The 13,922-nt window shown below is 32.9% G+C and overlaps 1 long non-coding RNA gene and 1 pseudogene across 1 annotated transcript in view; one reads left to right on the forward strand and one right to left on the reverse strand.

The window, feature by feature from the left end:
- Positions 1 to 13,922, reverse strand: part of LOC138316357 (uncharacterized) — a 19,853-nt gene continuing 5,931 nt past the window's right edge. The window contains exons 2-3 of the long non-coding RNA XR_011207642.1: positions 1,404 to 1,532; positions 1 to 792 (exon numbers count right to left, since the gene is read on the reverse strand). This is a non-coding gene — a long non-coding RNA (uncharacterized lncRNA). The remainder of the gene's footprint in view (positions 793 to 1,403; positions 1,533 to 13,922) is intronic.
- On the forward strand, positions 6,420 to 9,310 carry LOC138312919 (toll-like receptor 4; annotated as a pseudogene).

Below are 13,922 nucleotides of genomic sequence, written 5' to 3' on the forward strand. Positions count from 1 at the left end.
AAATAGTGTGCTTTATTGCTTATTTGTAACAGCATATACTAAATGTTTAAATAAATGCTATTGAAAAAAGGTAATGATCTATCAAAGCCAATGAGTATATCCCTGTTTGGGTGTATTATAAATATCATGGTCATATGACGGTAATATTTAGATTTCTCAGAAATAATTGATTTATTGTTAACTTATTAATGCGATTTTATGCAATGAAACCTCTTTTGATTACATACGTTTCAATGAGTATGGACATTTTATCTCAATCACTTTCTTTCTGTGTTGTTTACATGAGGAAATCCCATCTACACTGTAACCAATATATGGAAAGTTCATATCAGATATAGACCCTTTTCCTCTATATGCACTATTTTTAATAGACCTACATGATTTTATATACAGGTCCTGAAGAACTAGGTACTTTTTTCCTTCTTTCCCATTGAAATGCAGAGACACCTGTTTCATACTTTGCTTTGATAGATTCCAGCAATGATTGAGGACAGTGATGACAATCTATTGCTTCACAAATCTTGTGGAAGTTAAAAGCTGTCAGTCGGCCATATTGCATTATCTTCCAGACTTCCCACAGGGGCTGGTCTCGATATCCTCAACAATTTTTGGTGCATAATTTCCAAGATTCTCTATCAATTGTTCTAAGGTTGAATTAAAATCACTCATGTTCTTAATCTGATTGTCAATTGAATAGGCAAGACATGAAGTGGTCTAATTCCTCTGTGACTGTTCAAATGATTCATCCATATTCTCATACAATATATCCATTTTCTGAGTGTCTGGATGCAGCTGAAATATGAATAAAATAACTTGATTTTAGGCTGTCCTTCTAGATCTGTACATTCACTACTTAACACATTTTCATACAAACATGTTTTGTATGAACAACACTTACTGCAATACAGAAAGGGATAGCTAGTTTTACATTATATATATAAATTATCTATAAGAGCACTTTAATTTACCATGAAACAACATGTTAGTAGATTTATAGATTTGATCATGTGATTCCTTCACAGTTGGGTTTTATTAGTTTGACACCCTATTACCGGGGGTAATAACCAAGGTCATGTAACGACATGTCAGGTTTATATGTGGAGGAAAGCCACTGATAAGTGGTCAGTTCCTACCAATTGCCCCACATGGGATTCTAGCTTGCAAACCAGAGGTAGATTGCTTGTAGTAGTATGTCGAGACATAAACCACTCGACCACTGCACCCAACCCCCCTCCTCCCCATTGATAATGAAAAGATTTCATATAAGGTTACCAAATATTTTGGTTTGATTGATTAATCCAAACCTTAGTAAAACAAATATTGAAAAATTAGCAACTTGTTTCTTAGCATTTATTAGCATAAAAAAAATACAATTTGAGATCCTGCATATACCGCCGTTGTACCTGTTTCAGTTTCGCAGTGAAGTTTTTATGTCCAAAGATTCTCTGTCACAGGCAAGATATGGATCGTAGGTGTCCAAAGTATTCTTTCTCACCCCATGATGATCAGATCATTCAATACAGCTAGAATACCTATAAAGTATGATAAATATAAGTTCAGCACATACCTTGTGCATACATTTTCTACAGGTTTATGTTTTTTTTAGTTCCAAATGCATCTGTAATGCATTTTCTTATATTGAAAAAAAAAAACCAAGAAAAATACAGATATATTTAAATAGTACTAGTTAGTACAGTAGTAATGTAATTTAATCCATTTCAGCTATATACTTGTTGTAAATTTGTATGTGTACTTTCAACCTATGACCTATATAAAATTGTAAAAATGAAGTTTGGTTACTAAAGATGCTTCATCGCCGACAGAGCGTATATAATTATTATCATTTGGACAAAAATTTAAGATTAAATGTGTATTTATATTACATCTAACTAACACAAAAATAAATATATACCAATAATTTATTTTGCTATTGTTGTCTGCACAATCAATACCTAATTCCATATGACTATACCACCACACCCACCAAACTGGGAAAAGTTATACAACAAAAGGGGCTGCAATAGAGGCTCCAGCCTGGTTTCAAAAGTCATCCTGAGGAAATTATTATGTTTGAGGAGCTTTTTTTCCATGCTGATAATTTAATAAACATATATTTTGACTTTGCAAATGATTTCTTAAACATATATTTTATTACGGTTTATAAAACGACATGATTGTTTTTATCAGATAATCGAAATAATTTTTTTATTTTGGTCTAAGCTTACATTTTTACTAATGTAACGAAGCTGCGGTGCGCTTCGATGCAATATTTTCCGGAAATTATATTAACCGAGACTTTGGCGGGAATTTGCTGGGCACGAGATCTCGGGACTGCGCCGAGACTTTCAGTTTTTCTAACGTGCCTTGAGAGGTGAGGGTTGTGTTTTTGAAACCTATGTTATTTTTATATATTTGTCGCCCATCCTTTCCCTAATTTGCTGTTATCGTATAGTACGGAAATGCATTAACATTACTGTGTGTGTATTTTTCGCTGTCAGTCGATATTTTTGCTATATTTTTGAGTTTGAAATACTTGTGAAATTGTAGAATGCCGGACTTGGCATGTCTCGCTTTTAGACGGGTTTCGATAGTAATTAAAAGTCTTCACTCTTGTGTTGAGAGCCGTTGGTAGGCTGGAAAAGAGTGGGAGCCTCCTGTGTTGAGTTTCGGGGTTAACCGTTAAGGAGATATTTTGAGAATCTTGGCTGGAGAACGGTGTTTGTGAAACTGGAGGTTAAACTATCGATAATCGGCCCGGTGTGTAGCGCCACGTGCTCGGTCTTTCATTGTTGGGCAGGAGGTAATTCTGATAGCGAAAACGTAATATTAGTAGCAAAACTGTCCATTACACACTACTTCCCACTGAGCCACGCGGGGATTTTCTTGTTGTCGCCTTTACACATGTTAAATGTTAATAAACTGTAAAATGAATTTGATGTCGTCCATTGTCCATACTCACTAGTACCTTTGAATATTGTAGCGAGACATAGGAATCTGCAAACTAACGCGGCTGTCGAACCCAGGGCAAAACAAATTAATTGCATCATTCTTACTCTACGCTAATGACTACGATCGTAGCGAAACAAGTCGTTACACTAACATGTCAATAAAAATGCAGTTGGCTGACATGACCTCTCCCGTGGATTTCTTTATGGAAAACCATAAATGGCAATTCTTCCAGTTCATGAAGATCTGATATCGCCTTAGCCAGGAACATTATACAAATGTTGCCAGTATATGTTGAAGATCAAACTTTTAGCATGCCGGCCGTCTACAAATAATCGGCAGACCTCACAACTCCTATATGCTCCGAGTCTCATTTTAAACGGTAGTCAAAATATCATACAAGGTAGATGTTGGTGATCGAAATGTAAAATCTAGATCTAATGTCATAATAGATCGGATGATTTCACTGCCTCACACAGTTCAATAAGCTCAACTTTTTAAAAATTGTACGTAGAGATCCCTAACTGATAGGTACATTGTTGTTAAGCTTAAATATATTAAGTCATTGCTCGCTGCCATTTGTAAACAAAGTCCCGGAAGTGTCTGGTGTCTGGTGTTGGCGATTATAAAGGCGAAAACCATACCGGAGAGTTCGATTCCATCATGACGGAAAATGGACTATTTACCCTTCGGCAAGTGGCAGCCGAAGGTCGGATCTACAAAAATGTATCCATGGCAGAATGCTAAAATATAAGCGATGCCTGGAAAGCGTGCGACGTGTGACGTCAAATGTGTGGCGAAAATTATATATAGTGCTCATCGGTAAAGGATGCAAATAGTCGCCTATCTTCTCGGTGTGTTGGCAAAGAAGCAAAGTTCCCAATTTAGTCCATTGTGCTGTATAGTTTAATATTTGTCTATTTTGTCCCGCATTACTGTTCGTATCCTATTATGTCATCGTGTTCGTTTTGTATGTCTTGATAAAGGGGCAGATCGCCTCGAAAATTTGACAATTTTGTTTTGTCCACACGGTTGGAATTTCTTCCTTCTCCCATATTTACCATTTGAAGTAATTCGTATCCAACAGACTTACGTTCGATTGGATCCCGTGTCATCTGGAAAATCCTGTTGATATTACTTCTTCGACCCTTATATAATATATATATTTATTTGTGTTTATAAGGTTCACTGATTAAGTAAATAAAAGGTTCAACCCTCCACAAGCATGGTGTGTCTTGAATACTTGTATAAAATGATCACGTCCATGGAAACCACACAAAACATATCCTATTATCGAGTCTTTATTGAATATTCTTAAAAGTCACCCTTGTCATTATGTTAGGATTATGTTCTTGTACTCAACCACTTATAGCATCTTTCTTTATCAACCTCGCCAGCAATGTCAAGTAGTCCAAAAGCGCGAGTTGTTTTACAAGTGTAGGTGAAATTTGCTCAAAGCCTTGACATCTCTGGACAGCATATCGTTTAATGACGCAGAGTTCCTGCTGAGAGTATTGCATATGGTTACTGGTTAGCCCACACGCGATTGCACTCTCCTTTAGATAAGCTTGCAGCTTTTTAACGGATTCATGCCGCCACCGTAAACACACACGGTTATCAATGAATTCAGTGATTGTGTCCCATTCTGGCATTATTCCATATGCCCTCGTCATAATGATTTTCACGTCATGATATTAGAGTCCATGTTTATGTTCAGCATCCTAATGTTGTGTATATGGAATGAGTGAAGATGTTAAAAGTGATTGTTTGCTTCTTGTCACTAATTAACCTACTGAATAGTCCCATGCGGCATTTATTACAATATGTTTGGAATTCTTTTGTAGAGGAGACGAATAAAGAAAACGGAGATCAAGAAGAAGCTGTAGTGTTTTGTGTGCGCATCTAAAATATTGAAATATAAATAATTTCCCGATCACATGGTGGAGAATCCGAAGTCTCGAGGTATTTGAAACATATTTGAACAATGTGTACTTGCCATTATTGCATGACAGTGACTTTTAACTGAAAATAACATTGATTGGAAATCGCGGTTGTGTGATTTTTTCCCCACGTGGTCAGCCGCATGAAGGTTGAGCGGGAAACATATGGACAATGTGTGACTGGTACATAACATGGAAAACTGCCATTCTTCCTCGAACCAGAGTCCTTCACATACAACGGACAGATGTTCTGATGTATTGTCATCAAATTTTGTAAAACTGTTACCTTTTACCATCACGTCATCACCTGGACCCATAGTTAACATGGATTTTGTTAAGATATATGCAGATTTGTGAAGCAAGTAAAACCTGAAAACGCACACACAGTGTATGATATCATTTCAAATTAGTAACTTGATGCAGTTAAAAGCAAAGGTTTAACAAATTCATGAGCTTAATGTAATTATAAATGTATTTTAAAGCAAACATTTGTCCATAGAAACTACATTGATCTGTTTGTTTCCTTTCCATCAATGTCATTTCACTCTACATCTTCATGTCACATATTGTTGATTGTGATTGATTTCTTTGCTCAAGTAGAGTAAGTTCTCTTTTATCCACTTTTCTTCATGTATGTTATTCAGAGTTTGAGAATTGTCTCCCTTTAATTGGCAAAATTCAATTATTTTGATTACCTCCCTTTTATAGAAGTGTGAAGTAGTTCTGGTGATTATCTTCCTTTGTAAAGTTGACAGTTTTCATCAATACTGTGCTAAAGGTTTTCTATCTATAGCAAATATTACTTAACATTGCTAGTTTTATTAATAATTGTATGCTAATTTCAAAAGGTATTATTGTAAAAATAGTCACTTTTCATTTATCACCAATTGGGAAAATTGCCTACTGCAATTTTGTTTTGGGGGGGCGGACGTTGTGTATATGGAATGAGTGAAGATGTTAAAAGTGATTGTTTGCTTCTTGTCACTGATTAACCTACTGAATAGTTCCATGCGCATTTATTACGATATGTTTGGAATTCTTTTGTAACGGAGACTAATAAAAAAAGGAGATCAAGAAGAAGCTGTAGTGTGTTGTGTGCTCATCTAAAATATTGAAATATAAATAATTCCCCGATCTCAATAATGATAATTTTCCGATACGCGAGCAAGCTTACGGTTATGTTCCATCCACAACAAACAATCTGCATCCACGTCTCGTGAAATCGCACCATTAATTCGCTCGTCCGGACCACATTGTAAAATCTTCCGCTATCAATTTTAGCTAATTTCTGAATTTTATTCACCTGGTCCTGATCGTATTGTTGACGAGAGTGTCTTTACAAAGGCACGTTTGCATTGCTTATACTGTTGGTAAGACTCGAAGTCCATTCTGCGAGGACGACCCTCAAGAATTCATTTTGAACGTTTTTCGCGCATTGTTGAGTGTAAGCTTTTAACTTGACGATATTTCCAATAGAGTTTTAAAAATGGTTGTAACCCTTTTCGAGAAAGAGTTTTGAGAGCGGCTTCGAGTATGCAGATGGAAACGAGTTTGAACTTCTCCTCGTATGGGGAGATGATCAGAAACGATCAGGTAATGATCATCGATAATAGCCCAGTCACTCACACAATCAACTTTATGGTTCTGGACAAAAACATGATCAATGAACGACTCACGCCCGTCTTTCGATACGTTACAGAGCTGCCCTTAGCCCAAGCTTTTGGAGTTCACCGAAACTACGGTACGGTCGCGTACGAAGCTTTCTAATAGAATACATCTATCATTAACAATCGCATGTTTCTTAGATCCGAATGGTTCACTGATTTGCACATTAAAATCGCCACTCATCCAATATTAATACAAATGTATGTTACAGGTATGTTCCTCTGTGCTTGGTTGGCCCTCCTGACAAATGGCCGCACGACTGAAGGAAAAGCAGTGTCTGGTGTTATTATCACTCAACAACGTCTAGAGAACACACTCCACAATTGTACTGATGAGGACCGCTGTCCTTGTTATTACACTGTACAAGGTTATGTAGCTGACTGCTCACGCTCTAAACTTGAAGCCATTCCTAAATTCCATGCAAATGTTTCGGTCATATATCTACAGGATAATTATATTAGTAATCTATCTGGTGAGAGAATCCCTCAGAATGTTAAATATTTGGACATATCGGATAACAATTTAAATTCCCTTTTATCTTTTCCATTTTCACATATGAACGAATTGAAATATCTTAATTTAAGTGTGTTTAAATTAAACAGTGTTTTCCAAGGACTGGCAAAATTAGTTCATCTAAATTTAAAATACAACAACTTGGACTTTAAATTGAGGGACTTACATTTCCCTACAAGTATTTCAACTTTAACCAGTTTAGAAGAACTACTAATAGATGGAGTGGACGCTGTTGGATTTGAGGAAAGTATTTCGCAGTTGAAACAATTAAGACTTCTCGATTTATCTGGAAGTTCGAGAGTTTGTCATCTACGAACGCTAGCATCCGATTACTTTAAGAATGTATCTGTTGTTGAAATATTGGATATATCAAACTGCAACATTCACGAAATTCATCTTGGGACATTTCGTAGGTTCAACAAATTACATTTTCTCAACATTTCGAGGAATGAATGTTTAACGTTTCGAGTACTTTCTAACGTGACCAGTGATATGCCCTATACCGCCATTCGTCACCTCGAGATCAGTCGTTTACACTGTACTTTTGGCCCCGGCACAGTTATTCACCGGACGGACATCTTGGATCTCGTAAATACTAATTTGACGCATATATATATCGATAGTAACCGTTTGGTAATGCTTGAAATTAGTGCAGTAAAGCATATTCCACACACCTTGAAATTCATAACGGTTATGAATAACAAGCTTTCATTTGGTATTTACGATATAAAATTAATCGCATGACTTTCAAATATTGAAATCATTCACAAGGAATACCAGGGAATTGTCCATTCTCTCGAAACTGGAAGTAGCGACTGTAATGACTGGCGCGCTCCCCCGGCATCATATGACGTCATATCCTTTGGTAGTTCATCAGAGCTGTAATAGAAACCCCTTAATAAATCGCTATCACATTGGAAACACTATAATAACTGTACAGATGCCTTATTCATTGAAGGAAGTATACGTCCGGCATTGTTCAATGAATTATGAAATCGGTAAAATTCATTTTGAAAATAACAGCCTGGCATTGATTGACCTTAGTAATAATTCATATCATTCATGGAAAGGGCCATTGTCGAATATACCACACCTGAAATATGTGAATTTGTCAAATAATTTCTGCACATACATGTCGAAGGATTTTGTAATGGTTGAAAATATTGTAGAAACTCTGTTAATAGGAAATAACTTACTGGGATTAATCTTTAATACAGATTTCAATGGAGAGATTTTTCAGATCTGAGGCGTTTAATAACACTTGATTTGTCATTTAATCATATATTAACATTACATAATGCAATTCTGAAGCGTCAGCATCACCTCCAATTTCTGAATCCCAGCAACAACGCATTAATTGAGTTTGGCCTTGATTTGCAACGCATGAAATAAACATTTGGACTTCGTACAATCACCTTCAAACCATCAAACCGGATCAACGTAGGGTAAAACACAACATTATAACCTTCAATGTTATGTCGTGTATATGTGACGAAATCGAGTTTTTGAAATGGGTTTCAAAAAATAAAAACTTTTTTAATTTAATTTTTAATTTGTATAAATGTGTTTTACGAAATGGCATTGAAAAATCATTTTCAAACTTTGACTCGACATTAATAGGTCTAAGCAAGTCATGCGACAGCTATATTGGTATAATTGTAGTTTTTTCGTCTTTGATCATGTTTTCATTGTCGCTCATCGTTACTGGTATCATCTACCGCTACAGGTGGAAACTGCGGTATCTCTACTACATGGCGAAGACCCGATATAAGGGTTATAGACCAGTGGTGCACGCCGAGGAGGAGGACGACTATCAATATGATGCTTTCATATCGTACAGTTCAGATGATTTCCAGTTTGTAAGGAATGAGCTGTTGAGGAATCTTGAGGGTAACATAGGCTTACGATTGTGTCTTCATCAGAGAGACTTCGTACCAGGGAACGAAATAGCACAAAACATTACCAATGCTATTCATCAAAGTCGGAAAACTGTTATCATTCTATCAAAAAACTATCTTAACTCATACTGGTGTATGTTTGAATTCAACATGGCGCGAATGGAGTGTATCTATTCCAGGGGAGGTCACTCTATTCTAGTGTTGGTTTTCTATGAGGACATTCCGGCCCAGGAGTTACCATTACCTTTACTTGACTTGATCGAGAGTGACTCTTACATTGAGTACTCAACGGGAGATGTCCATGGTACAATCGTGTTCTGGGATACACCACAACTACAGTATAACTGAGATGAGTGATCAAATTGTTGTAGGTTATCTAAGCTAGGTTTTCATATTCAGGAACATTAAATTTCAAACAATATGAAAATCAATTTTCTTTTATAGTTATAAATGATATAATCCTCTTTCGCTTTGACTCTCTATTGGTTAGGAATTTAAAATTATTTTTCCATAGACCGAAGTAATTGCATGTCGAGTATTATGACGTCATACATGTACATACAGAATGTTGTCGCAGTGAAATTTTAAAGCGGAACACATTCGCAAAATTAACTATTAGTTAAGATTCAATACGCCACGCATGGATTTGGTTTATTGTTTAAATAAGTAAAAACACTTCACTTAATGCCTAGTTAGTAGCACAATAATGCTAGTCAAAGAATATAGGTTAGGTTTATGAAGTCACATGCAAAAAAGGACGGACATACGCTTCATAGACACTGCTTCCTTTCTATTAAAAAGAATGTCCGCTCACTTTTTAAATGACTTTATAAACCCAGGAGATATTGTGAATCAGTTTGATGTCTAGATATTTTATAGTTTGTTATCACTTGTTTTCTATGTCTCTTACTTATCTTATTTGATGATATTTAGGTACAGATATTGTTTTCATTTTCTATGTCTCCTCCTTATTGATAGTATTTAGGTACAGATATTGTCATTTTCATTTTCTATTCTCTTACTAATTGATGATATTTAGTACAGATATTGTTTTCATTTTCTATGTCTCTTACTATTGATGATATTTAGGTACAGATATTGTTTTCATTTTCTATGTCTCTTACTTATTGATGATATTTAGGTACAGATATTGTTTTCATTTTCTATGTCTCTTACTTATTATTGATATTTAGGTACAGATATTGTTTTCATTTTCTATGTCTCTTACTTATTGATGTTAGGTACAGATATTGTTTTCATTTTCTATGTCTCTTACTTATTGATGATATTTAGGTACAGATATTGTTTTCATTTTCTATGTCTCTTACTTATTGATGATATTTAGGTACAGATATTGTTTTCATTTTCTATGTCTCTTACTTATTGATGATATTTAGGTACAGATATTGTTTTCATTTTCTATGTCTCTTACTAATTGATGATATTTAGGTACAGATATTGTTTTCATTTTCTATGTCTCTTACTTATTGATGATATTTAGGTACAGATATTGTTTTCATTTTCTATGTCTCTTACTTATTGATGATATTTAGGTACAGATATTGTTTTCATTTTCTATGTCTCTTACTTATTGATGATATTTAGGTACAGATATTGTTTTCATTTTCTATGTCTCTCTTATTGATGATATTTAGGTACAGATATTGTTTTCATTTTTATGTCTCTTACTTATTGATGATATTTAGGTACAGATATTGTTTTCATTTTCTATGTCTCTTACTTATTGATGATATTTAGGTACAGATATTGTTTTCATTTTCTATGTCTCTTACTAATTGATGATATTTAGGTACAGATATTGTTTTCATTTTCTATGTCTCTTACTTATTGATGATATTTAGGTACAGATATTGTTTTCATTTTCTATGTCTCTTTCTTATATGATATTTAGGTACAGATATTGTTTTCATTTTCTATGTCTCTTACTTATTGATGATATTTAGGTACAGATATTGTTTTCATTTTCTATGTCTCTTACTTATTGATGATATTTAGGTACAGATATTGTTTTCATTTTCTATGTCTCTTACTTATTGATGATATTTAGTACAGATATTGTTTTCATTTTCTATGTCTCTTACTTATTGATGATATTTAGGTACAGATATTGTTTTCATTTTCTATGTCTCTTACTTATTGATGATATTTAGGTACAGATATTGTTTTCATTTTCTATGTCTCTTACTTATTGATGATATTTAGGTACAGATATTGTTTTCATTTTCTATGTCTCTTACTTATTGATGATATTTAGGTACAGATATTGTTTTCATTTTCTATGTCTCTTACTTATTGATGATATTTAGGTACAGATATTGTTTTCATTTTCTATGTCTCTTACTTATTGATGATATTTAGGTACAGATATTGTTTTCATTTTCTATGTCTCTTACTTATTGATGATATTTAGGTACAGATATTGTTTTTCATTTTCTATGTCTTTACTTATTGATGATATTTAGGTACAGATATTGTTTTCATTTTCTATGTCTCTTACTTATTGATGATATTTAGGTACAGATATTGTTTTCATTTTCTATGTCTCTTACTTATTGATGATATTTAGGTACAGATATTGTTTTCATTTTCTATGTCTCTTACTTATTGATGTTAGGTACAGATATTGTTTTCATTTTCTATGTCTCTTACTTATTGATGATATTTAGGTACAGATATTGTTTTCATTTTCTATGTCTCTTACTTATTGATGATATTTAGGTACAGATATTGTTTTCATTTTCTATGTCTCTTACTTATTGATGATATTTAGGTACAGATATTGTTTTCATTTTCTATGTCTCTTACTTATTGATGATATTTAGGTACAGATATTGTTTTCATTTTCTATGTCTCTTACTTATTGATGATATTTAGGTACAGATATTGTTTTCATTTTCTATGTCTCTTACTTATTGATGATATTTAGGTACAGATATTGTTTTCATTTTCTATGTCTCCTCTCTTATTGATGATATTTAGGTACAGATATTGTTTTCATTTTCTATGTCTCTTACTTACTATTGATGATATTTAGGTACAGATATTGTTTTCATTTTCTATGTCTCTTACTTATTGATGATGATATGTTTCTTTTATGTTCTATGACATATTAGTATATTGTTTTCATTTTCTATGTCTCTTACTTATTGATGATATTTAGGTACAGATATTGTTTTCATTTTCTATGTCTCTTACTTATTGATGATATTTAGGTACAGATATTGTTTTCATTTTCTATGTCTCTTACTTATTGATGATATTTAGGTACAGATATTGTTTTCATTTTCTATGTCTCTTACTTATTGATGATATTTAGGTACAGATATTGTTTTCATTTTCTATGTCTCTTACTTATTGATGTATTAGGTACAGATATTGTTTTCATTTTCTATGTCTCTACTTATTGATGTAGGTACAGATATTGTTTTCATTTTCTATGTCTCCTTACTTATTGATGATATTTAGGTACAGATATTGTTTTCTTTCATTTTCTCTATGTCTCCTTACTTATTGATGATATTTAGGTACAGATATTGTTTTCATTTTCTATGTCCTTACTTATTGATGATATTTAGGTACAGATATTGTTTTCATTTTCTATGTCTCTTACTTATTGATGATATTTAGGTACAGATATTGTTTTCATTTTCTATGTTCCTTACTTATTGATGATATTTAGGTACAGATATTGTTTTCATTTTCTATGTCTCCTTACTTATTGATGATATTTAGGTACAGATATTGTTTTCATTTTCTATGTCTCTTACTTATTGATGATATTTAGGTACAGATATTGTTTTCATTTTCTATGTCTCTTACTTATTGATGATATTAGGTACAGATATTGTTTTCATTTTCTATGTCTCTTACTTATTGATGATATTTAGGTACAGATATTGTTTTCATTTTCTATGTCTCTTACTTATTGATGATATTTAGGTACAGATATTGTTTTCATTTTCTATGTCTCTTACTTATTGATGATATTTAGGTACAGATATTGTTTTCATTTTCTATGTCTCTTACTAATTGATGATATTTAGGTACAGATATTGTTTTCATTTTCTATGTCTCCTTCTTACTTATTGATGATATTTAGGTACAGATATTGTTTTCATTTTCTATGTCTCTTACTTATTGATGATATTTAGGTACAGATATTGTTTTCATTTTCTATGTCTCCTTACTTATTGATGATATTTAGGTACAGATATTGTTTTCATTTTCTATGTCTCTTACTTATTGATGATATTTAGGTACAGATATTGTTTTCATTTTCTATGTCTCTTACTTATTGATGATATTTAGGTACAGATATTGTTTTCATTTTCTATGTCTCTTACTTATTGATGATATTTAGGTACAGATATTGTTTTCATTTTCTATGTCTCTTACTTATTGATGATATTTAGGTACAGATATTGTTTTCATTTTCTATGTCTCCTTACTTATTGATGATATTTAGGTACAGATATTGTTTTCATTTTCTATGTCTCTTACTTATTGATGATATTTAGGTACAGATATTGTTTTCATTTTCTATGTCTCTTACTTATTGATGATATTTAGGTACAGATATTGTTTTCATTTTCTATGTCTCTTACTTATTGATGATATTTAGGTACAGATATTGTTTTCATTTTCTATGTTTTTTCTCTTACTTATTGATGATATTTAGGTACAGATATTGTTTTCATTTTCTATGTCTCTTACTTATTGATGATATTTAGGTACAGATATTGTTTTCATTTTCTATGTCTCCTTACTTATTGATGATATTTAGGTACAGATATTGTTTTTTCATTTTCTATGTCTCTTACTTATTGATGATATTTAGGTACAGATATTGTTTTCATTTTCTATGTCTCTTACTTATGTGATATTAGGTACAGATATTGTTTTCATTTTCTATGTCCCTTACTTATTGATGATATTTAGG

This window comes from Argopecten irradians, chromosome 2, assembly GCF_041381155.1.
Source record: "Argopecten irradians isolate NY chromosome 2, Ai_NY, whole genome shotgun sequence".
Classification (NCBI taxonomy): Eukaryota; Metazoa; Mollusca; class Bivalvia; order Pectinida; family Pectinidae; genus Argopecten; species Argopecten irradians.